Source organism: Dromiciops gliroides, chromosome 5 (genome assembly GCF_019393635.1).
Source record: "Dromiciops gliroides isolate mDroGli1 chromosome 5, mDroGli1.pri, whole genome shotgun sequence".
NCBI classification, from domain to species: Eukaryota; Metazoa; Chordata; class Mammalia; order Microbiotheria; family Microbiotheriidae; genus Dromiciops; species Dromiciops gliroides.
In genome coordinates this window covers 46,927,008-46,940,281 of record NC_057865.1, presented here as the reverse complement: position 1 = coordinate 46,940,281, position 13,274 = coordinate 46,927,008, and positions in this window count along the sequence as shown.

Here is a 13,274-nt window from a genome sequence, read left to right as displayed (position 1 = left end):
TCTGCTCCTATATGTCTCTGATGATATCCTTCCTGCTTCTCCTACACAATTTTTGTTGGTAATGTATTACAGCCTGCCCACACCTAGTAGGTACCTCTCCATTGCCTTTTGGGTGACTTCTCATTTAATTTTCCAGTGACTGTGGTATCTTGTGGTTCATAGTCACTATATAGTATCACCAGAAGATTATGGATAATAAAAATTATGGACTTTTATTGTAAGGATTAGTTTGGGGCCATAAAAAGTGCTATGCTAGGGGGCCGCTAGGTGGCACAGTGGATAAAGCACTGGCCCTGGATTCAGGAGGACCTGAGTTCAAATCCGGCCTCAGACACTTGATACTTACTAGGTGTGTGACCCTGGGCAAGTCACTTAACCCTCATTGCCCCGCAAAAAAAATATCATCCTGAACTGATCCAACCATTCTGGAGAGCAGTTTGGAACTATGCCCAAAGGGCTATGGGGCTGTGCATATCCTTTGATCCAGTAATACCACTACTAGGTCTATATTCCAAAGAGATCATAACAAAGGGAAAAGGACCCACATGTACAAAAATATTTATAGCAGCTCTCTTTGTGGTGGCAAAGAATTGGAAACTGAGGGAATGCACATCAATTGGGGAATGGTTGAATAAGTTGTAGTATATGAATAAAGAACAACAACAACAACAAAGAAATGATGAGCAGGCAGATTTCAGAAAAACCTGGAAAGACTTAAGTAGACTGATGCTGAGTGAAGTGAGCAGAACCAGGAGAGCATTGTACACAGTAACATTGTGTGATGATCAACTGTGATAGACTTAGCTCTTCTCAGCAATACAATGATCCAAGACTCATGATGGAAAATGCTCTCCAAATTCAGAAAAAAGAACTGTGAATGCAGATTGAACAATACTGTTTCTACTTTTTTGAATTTCTTTTCTTTTTTGAGGTTTTTCCCTTTTGCTCTGATTCTTCTTTTACAACACGACTAATGCAGAAATATGTTTAATGTGATTGTACACATATAACCTATGTCAGATTATTTCTGTCTTGGGAAGGGGAGAGGGAAGGGAGGGAGGGAGGGAGGGAGAAAAATTCGGAACTAAAAAAATCTTTTGAGAACAAATATCGAAAACCATCTTTACGTGTAACTGGAAAATAATAAAATACTTTTATGATTAAAAAAAATATCCTGAGAACGGGTATATAGATTTCAATAGACTGCTAAGAAGGCCCCTAGCAATCAATAGCAACCAATCAATAATCACTTATTAAACTCCTACAATTAGCCAGGCACTGTAAATGCACTTACTACTATTAGTCAGGCATTCTAAGTGCTAGGGATACAGAAAGAGCAAAAGACAGTCTCTGCCCTCACCATCTAATGGACATAGAAAAAAAGTCATGATTTTCTGCTTTGGTGTCACAGTTTCCATTTGTAATTTTTTTTCATTTTGTTGACCCATCATATTATCTACTTCCCTACCTTTTCAGTAACTATGATTTTTATTGGTCTATGAAGCTTCTGTTTTCCACCATATAATTGGTCTTCTCTCATAAAGTAAGAACATTTTAAGGTATGGCTACTGGAAACTTGATTTTATTCTATTTCAAACATCAATAAGTAAATATTTAATAATATTCCTTATGAGTATGCACAACATGCTTACCTGATTCAGTCCCCACATGGACTTTGAATTATATGCACATATTTTGTTACTGATTCCAGGATGCCAGAATTAGGGTTCACTCACAAGGCACCAAATAGTCTATGTTGAATTGAGGCATCTTTTCTTTTTTTCTTTGCATTTTTCCTTCCTACCAGCTTTTAGGTAAAGAGTATTAAGGACAAATAAGACCCTCTTGAGCTTCAAAAAATCAGAATGGTGAGACACTAAGGTCCCAAGAGCTAATGTTCATGCTGGGATTTGAACCACCAACCTCCCAAGTAAGTATCTCCAGGCCCTGCCCAGTGCTTTGAACATAGTAAACATTTAACAAGTCCTTTTTCATTCATTAATTCATTCATTCACTCATTTGTTTACTCATTCAGTCATTCATTCCTTTCTTTAAAGGCAGCAAGGGAGGGGGGAAAAAGCAATAGCCCTAGCAAGATACTCACTTTGGCCAGTTAGAGTCTTTTGAATAGATCTCATTTCGAGCTCCACAGCCAATCACAAAACAACAACAACAACAACAACAAAAACCCTTCCTCTTTATCACATGGTGAGCAGATGGGAACCAGTTACAAAATGTCTATACATGATACAAATTCCATCTGGGCATTACATCAGCCAAGCGTATTACACATGCTTAAAAGTACTGGGCTTTTTGGCCAGTATTCCACAAACATACCCATACAGGTGACACAGTTTCTTTGATCTGTTGTTGTATATTATTCTTGTGTCCATTTGATAGCATCTGACTCTTCATGACCCCATTTGAAGTTTCTTGGCAAAGAGAGTAGAGTGGTTTGCCATTTCCTTCTCTAGCTTATAGATAAGGAACCGAGACAAACAGGGTTAAGTGATTTGCCCAAGGTGACACAGCTAGTAGGTGTGTGATGCCAGATTTGAACTCATGAAGATGAATCTTTCTGACTCCAGGCTTAGGATCAGCACTCTAACCACTGCACCACCTACCTACCCATAGTTGTATATAGTGTCCTCAATTTTTATTCTCATGGTGCATATTCCATAGTTATCTGAAATGAGCCTAGAAATTTTTAAAAGTCACCATTTCCAAGCTGCCTAGCTTTCCCACTAACTTGCTATGTAACTCTTGCCAAGTCATTTACCTGCTTCATCCTTTAAGTGGGGGTAATAAGTGGACGGTAGGATCACATATTTGGAGCTCCTTGGGACCTTAGTAGAAGCCATACAGTCCAGCCCCTTCCTTATATAGGTGATAAAACTGAGATGCAGAAATTTCAGGTTAACTTGCTCAAAATCATTCATATTAAGTGCCTAGTGCAGTGCCTAATCGATAATAGACACTTAAGAGACACTTGATGATTTAATTATCAGAAGCTCCCTTGACATAGAGGGCCTAGCTAAACTTTTGGAGATTTTTCACTTCTCTGCCTCATTGCCCATACTCAGGAATATAATCTGAGAAACTGCCCCCCCAAAATCTGGCACCTTCTATGGTGGTGTTACCAGCCCCCCTTGCAAGCACATGATTTACAAAGCCTCAAAAATGTTTTTGAAGAAACAGATAGGGCTCCACAATGCAATTATGAGCAACCCTCCTCAGAGAGCTATATATCCTTCATCATTTAGAGTCATGATGTGGGTATGTACAAATTCACCACTGATGTGTGAGGTTTTCCTGATTGTGTTGTTCTTTCATTCAGACTTTTCAGTCATATCTGACTCTTTATGCTTCTTGGGCAGAGTGAGGAGATGAATCACAAGGAGTTACCAACCACAAACAGAAACCAGGAAGTGCAACCTAGGAATCAGGGCAACTACATGACTAAATAGATAGGGTGCTATGCCTAGAGTCAGGAAGACTCTTCTTCCTAAGTTCAAATATGTCCTCAGACACTCACAAGCTGTGTGACCATGAACGAGTCACTTAACCCTGTTCTCCTCAATTTCCTATCTGTAAAATGAGATAGAGAAGGAAATGGCAAAACACTCCAGTATCTTTGCCAAAAATCCCAACCCAAATGGGGTCATAAATAGTTGAACAACTGAACAACAAATATTCTAAATTGTATTATGTTTATCTATGTAGAACATTTCCTTTATATTAAAATTTTAAGTTCCTTGAGGTCTGGGACCAAGTCTTATTTGTAATAGTATACCCCCAGAGAGAAGCACTTGAATCAATGCTTGCTGAATGAATGAATGGGACATTTAGGAGTCAGAAACACAGCCTGTTGGAGTTTCCTATTCTTCAGGCTCTCCCAAAGCCAGATGGCTAGGGAGTTTTTTCACCTCAGGGTGTGGATGTCAGAAAACCTCAGGAAGCAGAACTTGACACTGCCCAGAGCAGTTGAGGAGGATTACTAAATAACTATAACTAAGGAAAGCTAAAAGATTTAGTGAACAAGCATAGGATAACACACTTGTGTGATTCCTAGGGCAGGTCTTGCCCTAATTAGAAAGCTTCCAGACATCATGATGAACAGCAATCATTGTACTATAGATTCATTCAGGGATGGTGGTTAGGGAGGAGAGCTATGTGATGCTGGCCAAGTCACTTAACCTTGTTTGCCTCAGTTTCCTCATCTGGAAAATGAGAAGGAAATGACAAACTATTCCAGTATCTTTGCCAAGAAAATCCCAAATGGATCATGAAAAGTCAGATTATGAAATGACTGAACAACAACAAGCTACTAGCAGCCAATCTCCATTTCATTTTGTGATTTCTTATCTATTGTGAGCTTGAAAACAATATAACTAAGTTTGTGAGGACTATATGTAAAGCGTGAGAAATAATTTTTTTTGGTAATTAATATCTTGGAGATTAAATCCTGACTCCTAACCATTCTAAAGTCCTTCTTGATAAAATCAAATAATTTACTGGTCAATTAATAAAATGATGAAATTATCCGGAAACTATGTCTCTCATATTTTTAATCATCACAAAAGTAAGAGGAAATCAGCCCTCCTAAGAGGTCTGAAGTACTTCTCTGTTAGTAAAGTACATAACTTTAATATAAAGAATTTGTGGTTGTTCTGAAGTAGCATTTGTTTATTTCTTCATTCTCCAATATAGTCTAGATTGGTAGGATGAACCAAGAGAACTTTTCCTTACTCCTTCTCAAGTTCCCCTCTCTCCCTTTCTCTGCCTTCCCCCAAAACAACAAAATTCAAAACACCAAAGATCACTGCCCAAATTAAGCCCCACATGTTTGCAACAGGGATTTCGTTTTTCTTGCACTCTTAATGTAGGGATGTGTGGGAAGGAGAGAATGTGTATCTTCATTTGAAAAAAAATTTCAAAAAAGATATGAACAATTTTAAGGTGAGGAAATGCAAAAATGTTTACCAGTCATGCAAAAAAATGGTCAAATCAACAATAAGAGAAATTCATATTGAAACAATTCTGAAGTTTCACTTCATACTCAGAGAATTGTCAATAATGTTAAAGATGGAAACAGTCAATGTGGTTGGAAGACATCTGTACTAATACATCATGACTAGAACTGTAAATGTATGCAATTGTTTCAGAAAACAATTTGGAACTGTGAAAGAAAAGCGACTAAATTATTGATACTCTTTGACCCAGTTATCCTACTACTAGGCATATGGCTAAAGACAGTGAAAGACAGAGGAATAAAGCTCATATATATACCAAAATATTTATGTCAGAGTCATGAAGAGTTGGACGTGACTGAAATAAATGAACAACAAATTTTATGTCAGCACTTTTTTTGAGTAAAAATTAACAACAACCCAACAACTAGGAACAAAGTTTGTGTTCGTGGGTTGGAAATGGATGAACAAATTGTGATATATGAATATGATGGAATGCCAATTGCATTCTGGGAAATTTGGGGTAAATTGTATGAATTCATGTAAAGTAAGGAGAACCCAGAGAACAATATATAAAGAGAACAATCATAAAAAGGGAAATACCACTAAAAGCTATCACAACTAAAGTCAGTGCAATAAACAATTTTGACTCCAGAGGACAGATGAAATTGACCTCTCATCTTGCCATAGAACTGATAGACTACAGGTATAGGACAAGGCATAAACTAACAGAGATGGTAGGTATCTATTCATTTTACCCAATGGTATTTCTTTGTTACAAGAGAGGGTTCTGTTGGGAGTAAAGGGTGGAAGGGGAAGTTTTTGGAAAGTGTCAGTTATATGAAACTTAACTATAGCATTAAAAAAAAAAAGCAATAATGAGCTTCAGAAACTATAAGGGGTTCAACAACAATGATTTTTTTGACCTGTTTTATTTAATGTTAACTTCCTTTTTTTTTTTTTTTTTTTTTTTTAGTGAGGCAATTGGAGTTAAGTGACTTGCCCAGGGTCACACAGCTAGTAAGTGTTAAGTGTCTGAGGCCAGATTTGAACTCAGGTACTCCTGACTCCAGGGCCGGTGCTCTTATCCACTACGCCACCTAGCCGCCCCTAATGTTAACTTCCTTTTAAAAAATGAATTGTATGAAATTCTACTTTTTAAGCCTATTTATAAGGCAATATCATATTCATCATTCCTTGTAGTAAGAAATAATCAGATTACATTTTAAAGATGAGACTCTTAGGCCAAAGTATATCCACTTCTGTGGCTAAAGTACTCAGCCTAGAAGGTGTTCAAGCAGTTATTTCCAAAGTGGACAAAGTAGATAGTAGAAGACTTTGAGGGGAAAGAGGTAAGAGCTAGGGTGACTTTGATACTAGATTAGTTTCATGTAAAGCCTGTGTAAAGCATAATCTGTTGGTTTTGTATAAATGTTTAAAAAATTATTATAAGGTTGCAGCTCTAGATTCAATTGGTTATGTCTCATAGCATTTGGGACCAAAACAAAAGAATTCTTACTCTAAATTCTGAAAGTTTACATGCCAAATTATCAAATCTGACCTAACTGTGTAAACAGGCCAGACATTCACTATGAGACAATAATGTTTAGGGATGGCTAATCAGAGGGTGGCCAGCCAGATCAGAGAACAAAGAGAGACAACAATCACAGTCCTCATCAAATGGGATTTACTGGGGACCCACTGTCTCTGTCCAGGGTTCTGAACAAAGAAGATAAGCTAGGAGCAGGCACCACCCCTGCCCTCTATGTAGACTAGATAGACAATACTGACAGACAGCATGGACAAATGTGTGTGCATAATATGCAACATATAGAGACAATAAAACAAAACTGGAAAGTGAGGTATGTCTAAGGGCTAAAATGATATTCAAGAAAAGGTACCAAGAAGTACAGAGGTCATTATTGTGAGTCTTAGGAACACTTTCAGAAAACATGTTCACATATCATGAAAAGTCATACTTAAACATCTGTTTAAAAAATTCAGTATGGCTGTGTGACCCTGGGTAAGTCGCTTAACTCTTATTGCCCTGCAAAATAAAATAAAACAAAAAAATTCAGTATGACATATGACAATATGTCATGCACAAGACAGGGAACTCAGCCTAGCTAAAGCAGTGAGGTTCACCAAGAGAGAGACAGGCACATGTTAATGTGCCCCACAAGTCAAACCACCACCACTGCCACCTTGACCACCACCTCCCTTTAGACTCTAATGAAGATAGCCTAGCACATAGTAGGTGCCAAACAAACACTTATTCTTTTCCCTCCTCCCCTTTAATGGAGAAAGGAAAAATATGTGGAATTAGTTTAAAAAGATAATGAAAAGATGTAGAATGAATAAGGCTCAGCAACTAATAGAATGTGGGAGCTAAGGAGGTAGTAAGATTTTTTAACAACGACTTTAAGGTTTGGAGTTTGGGCAACTGGGAAGTTGATAGCTGCAGTAGAGAGAGGGAATCACATGAAAAATATAGTTTCCTATGTAATCCCAAGGTTTATAAATCAAAATAAAGTGTTCTTATGCACATCAATGGTTTTCTTTGTTTGATAAACTGATGGTATAAATAATCTTTTTTTTTTCAAAATCAAGAAAAAATAAAGCTAAGATCTTCAAAGGGAAAGAGACACAAAAGTATGACTTGTACTAACTACTGCTTCATTTTTACACCACAGGCTAAATCTGATTCCCTATTCAATTTAACTTTGCAAACATCTCTTAGCTTGGCATGGAGAATACAAAGACAAAAACAATGTAGGAAATGTTTCTGCTAGCATACAGTCGTGGGACTCAGAGTGCATTGGTTCTATAGTGACATCTTGGGACATTGCCTGGGACTTTGGTGCCTGCAAGGCCTGGATTTGTTTGATTGTGGATGGGAGGCAACATATAAGAGCTGCACATGGATATTGTCCAAGGTGGAAATGAAAGCGATGGCTGCCAGAGCTACAACTTAGGTATGCCTCTTCCCTGCCTCTTTTGGCATGAGATTCATAATAATCAAGCCCCCTATAATGTAGGCTTTGGGTGTATTTGAGCATTGCCCCTCTTTGGTGCCTGGATTGAGAGATAGACAAGCACACACACTTGACCAATGAAGAGCAGAGGAGCCAGCCATGGAATGAAGTGCCCAGGATGCTGGAAACAGCAGTACTTTTGTACTTTTTGCAGATGCATGTGTGAGGGAAAGACTCGCCAAGAGATTCCCTGATTCCTATGTGTCAACCCATTGTGCATTTGTTGGGATGTATAGTTTCCATATTGAAGTGTGTTCTTTTTGGTCTCAGCCCACACAGCTCCCCCTTTCTTTACCAAGATTCAGGAAGTCTGAAATCTCTGTAAAATTATTCCAACACGTGGCCACCACCAAAGTAGCACTGTAGCAAATGACTTCCAAGGTCATTGAAGACAGATGGCATACTCCGCAGAAATTGTGGGAGTCATAAAAAAACCACACCCTCAAACCAACAGCTACTTTAGTCATGCTGATAATATATATTTTTCCTTAGTTTTTTTTAAAATTTCAGCAAGAGTAAATATTATCCTTATCTATGAATTGTGTTTGCCTATGATGTGTCCCTGATGATTCTGGAAACTTTGATAACTAATGGAGGCATCTGAGTGGTACATTGAATGGAATGCTGGACTTTGAGTCAAGGAGGCCAGAGTTTAAATCCTGCCTCAAACAGGATTTGCCCCATGACCCTGGGCAACTTACTTAACCTCTCTCATGCTCAGTTTCTTTATCCAAAGAATGGGTATGATAATAGATCTTCCCTCACCAGATAGTTGTGGGGATCAAATGAGATGACCATGTCAAGTGCTTCTTCAACCTTTAAAACTTATATAAATGTTAGCTATTATCATTTTTTAAAATGACGGAACTGTGTTCAGCTCCTATTTTACCACCTGGGAGGTTTATGATAAGCTACGGAAATTCGAAGTTGGTTATCTCATAACTCAAGAAATTGAAGTGAAGGAAAACAGACTCCAACTTGAAAGGTCACTTTTGCCTAGCATTTGGAACTGGGAGTTTTGAGAATGTTTATTCTACCAATCTAATTAAATTGCATTTTAAACTTATAGGTTGAGGTCTAAGTGAATTTTAACAGTATGGCGATCCCCAAGGGCTTGTGAGTTGGGAGGTAGGGCATATGCACTAATGATTAAGAAGTAATTCCTAGATGGAGCCCAGGAAGAAAAAGATAACAGAGTCTTGTGATTGATATTCCATACGTAGGACATAGCCCTTTTATCTGCCTCAGATTCCTGTTGAAGGAGCATGACCTGATTGCAAATAGTGAGACTCTTGTTTCAACAATATAATCCTTTGCAATGAGGAGTTTACAATCTAGAAGTAGGAAGGAGATGTGTCCACAAATAGCTACAATAAATGAGAGTGTGTGATGAGTGCATAGAAGTCAGGTAGAGATGAGATATTGTAGAGTGAGGGAAAAGTATTAGCTAGAGGAATCAGGGAAGGATTGACACTGAAGCTGGAAATTGGAGGAAGAGGATTTTAATGGATGAAGATGTGGAGAGAGTCCATTTTAGACATGGTGGATGGACTGTGAAAATACACAGAAGTGAGGAAGGTGAGACAAGTAAGGGAATGAAGAGTATTCCAGTTTAGCTGACATTTGGAGAATAAAGGGGGTGCATATATGGGATAAGGTGTGAAATAAGGTAGGGAAAGTAGTACTGAAAAACTGAATTGAATAGTTGGCTGTTAGACAAATGGGAAAAAAATAAGAGGAAGCTGTAAACCCTGCCAGGGTCAAGAAATACCTACCCAGCTGTGGGTTGCAAGGTAATAGGTTATATCGGGGCAGCTAGGTGGTACAGTGGATAAAGCACCGGCCCTGGATTCAGGAGGACCTGAGTTCAAATTCGGCCTCAGACACTTGACACTTTACTAGCTGTGTGACCCTGGGCGAGTCACTTAACCCTCATTGCCCTGCTGAACATAGGAATTTAGGAATCACAGATAGCACAGAATTCCAGAGATGGCTAAATTTGTTTTAAATGAAGTCTGTATTATATATTCTCTCCATGACACTTCCCCCATGCATTCCATTATCATTAGAGGCAGCTAGTTGGTATAATGGATAGAGTACTGAACCAGGAGTCAGGAAGACCTGAGTTCAAATCCAGATGCAGACACTTACTAGCTCTGTGACCTGAGCAAGTAATTTTACCCCTGTCTGTCTTAGTTTCCTCTACTGCAAAATGTGGGTAATCATAGCACCTACTTCTCAGGGTTGTTATGAGAATCAATTGAATTAATATTCATAAATTACTTAGCACAGTGCCCATCACATAGTAGGTGCTTAATAATGTTTCCTCCCTTCCCTCCTTCTCTTCTTCCTTCCTTTCTTCCCTTCCTGCTTCCTTCTTTCCCTCTCTTCCTTCTTCCTTCTCTCCTTTTCATTACTCCTTCCTTCCTTCTTTTCTTCCCTCCCTCTTTCCTTTCTTTCTTCTTTTATTCCCTTTTTCCTTCCTTCTTTCCTTTATACCAATCTTATATCTTAGGGAGAAAAATGATAAAACATTGTAGGAATCATTCTGATGCTAGCTAGCTGTCTGACTTTGTGCAAATCAAATTGTCTCTGTGGGTCTCAGATGATCTCAAAAATTTATTCTAGCTCTAAAATTCTATGATTCTAAGATTTCTCTGTTTTGGAGAACAGAAAAACCATAGCTACTCTTTTCCTTTGTGTTGTTGAAGAGGAATAGCCATGAGGATATGACAATGGTAGATGAGCTGGGATGAGAAGCACACATTGGGTATTCAGTAAAGGTTTCATTGTCTGTTGATGATAAAAAAAAAAAAGGAGACTGGTATGGAGAAAGTTAAGGAGGCTATGGTAGGGGTAGGATTTCAGCCATCACTGAAACTCTCTAGTTAAAGGAATAACAGTTCAAAGTTAAGAAAATGTTGAGGACTGTGTGACCCTGGGCAAGTCACTTAACCCCAATTGCCTCACTAAAAAAAAAAAAAAGAGAAAATGTTGAGGAAGTTTGTGCACTAGTGAATAAAAGCTTTCCTTTCTGTCTTAGGGCTTCTGATATTTGCCCACTCTCTGACCTCCATATAGAGAATGCTGCAGCATTTCCCAGAAGACCCATCTCCATTATCCTACATCATGTTTTGCCTGGAAGTTGCTTGCTGTTTAGAAAAACATTTGTTTTAATCTAATACACATGTGAAATAAAATGTATAGAAGTTTTAGTGCTGTGATATGTATTTATTTTCTTAGTGTTTGAGTCCAATAGGATATAATTTATTTTAAATTCTTTTGCACTGACATACTTTGTACTTGCAATCTATTTCCAGATACAGGGGGAGACATTTTTAGTGGCCTGTTGTGAAATGTGCTGGTATTCAAAAATTTTAACTTACAATTTCTTGTAATTCAAGTCAACAGGCACTTATTATTGCATTCACAATGTCACTATGAATCAGTGTTTGATCTCAGCATTTGGCAACTGAGTCCTAAAACTGCCTTGTCCCAAGAATTATTTTATTTTCTAAAAGAAACTCAACAAAAATGAAATCCATTAAAGACTTGATTTTTCTGTAGGATTTTACATATTTTGAGAGCTATAAACTTCCCTAAGACAGAACTGAGTAGAAGCTACCATAAAACAAATGTGACTGACATGTCAAAAGGCAAAATCATAGAACTGTTTCCACAAAAAAACCCCAGTATTTGAAATTGTTCATTCTGTACAAATTTAATGCATCTAGTATGAGAAGGGAAGAAGTCAACTGGGAAAAAATCTTTGTATCTGATATCTCTGATAGGAGTTTGGTATCTAAGATATATAGACAACTGACGTGTGTGTTTGCCTAACTAAATATATATAGATTAATTGCATATATGTGTGTGTGTTTATTTGCATAACTCTAAGTTATTCCCAACAGATCAGTAATTAATCCAAGAATATGAACAGTTCATATAAGAATGTCAAACTATTAGCAATCATATGAAAGAATGATCCAGATCAGGGCAGCTAGATGGCACAATGGATAAAGCACCAGCCCTGGATTTAGGAGGACTTGAGTTCAAATTCAAACTCAGACACTTGACACTTACTGGCTGTGTGACTCTGGGCAAGTCACTTAACCTTCATTGCCTGGACCCTGCCCCAAAAGAATGCTCCAAATCACTAATAGTAAGAGAAATGGAAATCAAACAATGTTGAGGTTTCAGTTCATACCAAGAAAATGGGAAGATATGACAAGAGATGAGAATAGTCATTGCTGGAAAGGCTGATGGAAGCTAGGCATGCTATCAAATTTTTGGTGAAGCTGTAACTTGAATAAGTACAATCATTTTGGAAAGCAATTTGCAGTTATGCAAATAATTACCAGAATGTTCATACCCTTTGGCTCAGAGACTTCCACTGCTAGGCTTATACTCCAAAGAGGTCTTTGATAAGAAGAAAAGGCCCATATACACCAAAATATTTACATCATCCCTTTTTATAGCAAGGAATTGGAAACAAAGTAAATGCTCATTGATTGAGGAATGGCAAAACAAATTGTGGTACACGAATGTAATAGAATATTACTATGCTGCATGACAAATATCACTAATATAGAGAAGCATCAGAGGAATCACACTATTTGATGAAAAGTGAAATAAAGAGACAACAAAACAACATACACAAAGACTACAGCAATGTAAATGGAAAGAAACAACCACAAAACAATGAATGTTACAACATTAAAAAGAATATGTATTGGGGCAGCTAGGTGGTGCAGTGGATAAAGCACTGGCCTTGGATTCAGGAGGACCTGAGTTCAAATCCAGCCTCAGACACTTGACAGTTACAAGCTGTGTGACCCTGGCCAAGTCACTTAACCCTCATTGCCCTGCAAAAAAAGAAAAAAAAAGAATATGTATGGCCCCAAACAAGAGACATGTGAAAACAAATCCACTCCACTCCTTTGCTGAGTTGAGAAGTCCATTGATGTGGTACATTCTATGAACTTGCTGGGTTTTTTCCTTCTTCCTCTTTTTCTTTAAAAAATATTATATGTGTGCTTGGTTCGGCAGCACATATATTAAAATTGGAACTATACATAGAAGATTAGCAAAAAACATTATGTGTTATATGAAATGGTTCTCAGGCAGAGGAGAGTGAGAAAAATCCTTGTGATATAAAAAAAAGGCATGAATAAAATTTACTTTAAAAATTTTAACCTAAAAAAAGGAACTGCTCTTGTTTTTTGTTTTTCTGTTACTTAAATTGTAATAATAGATACTAGCATTTATG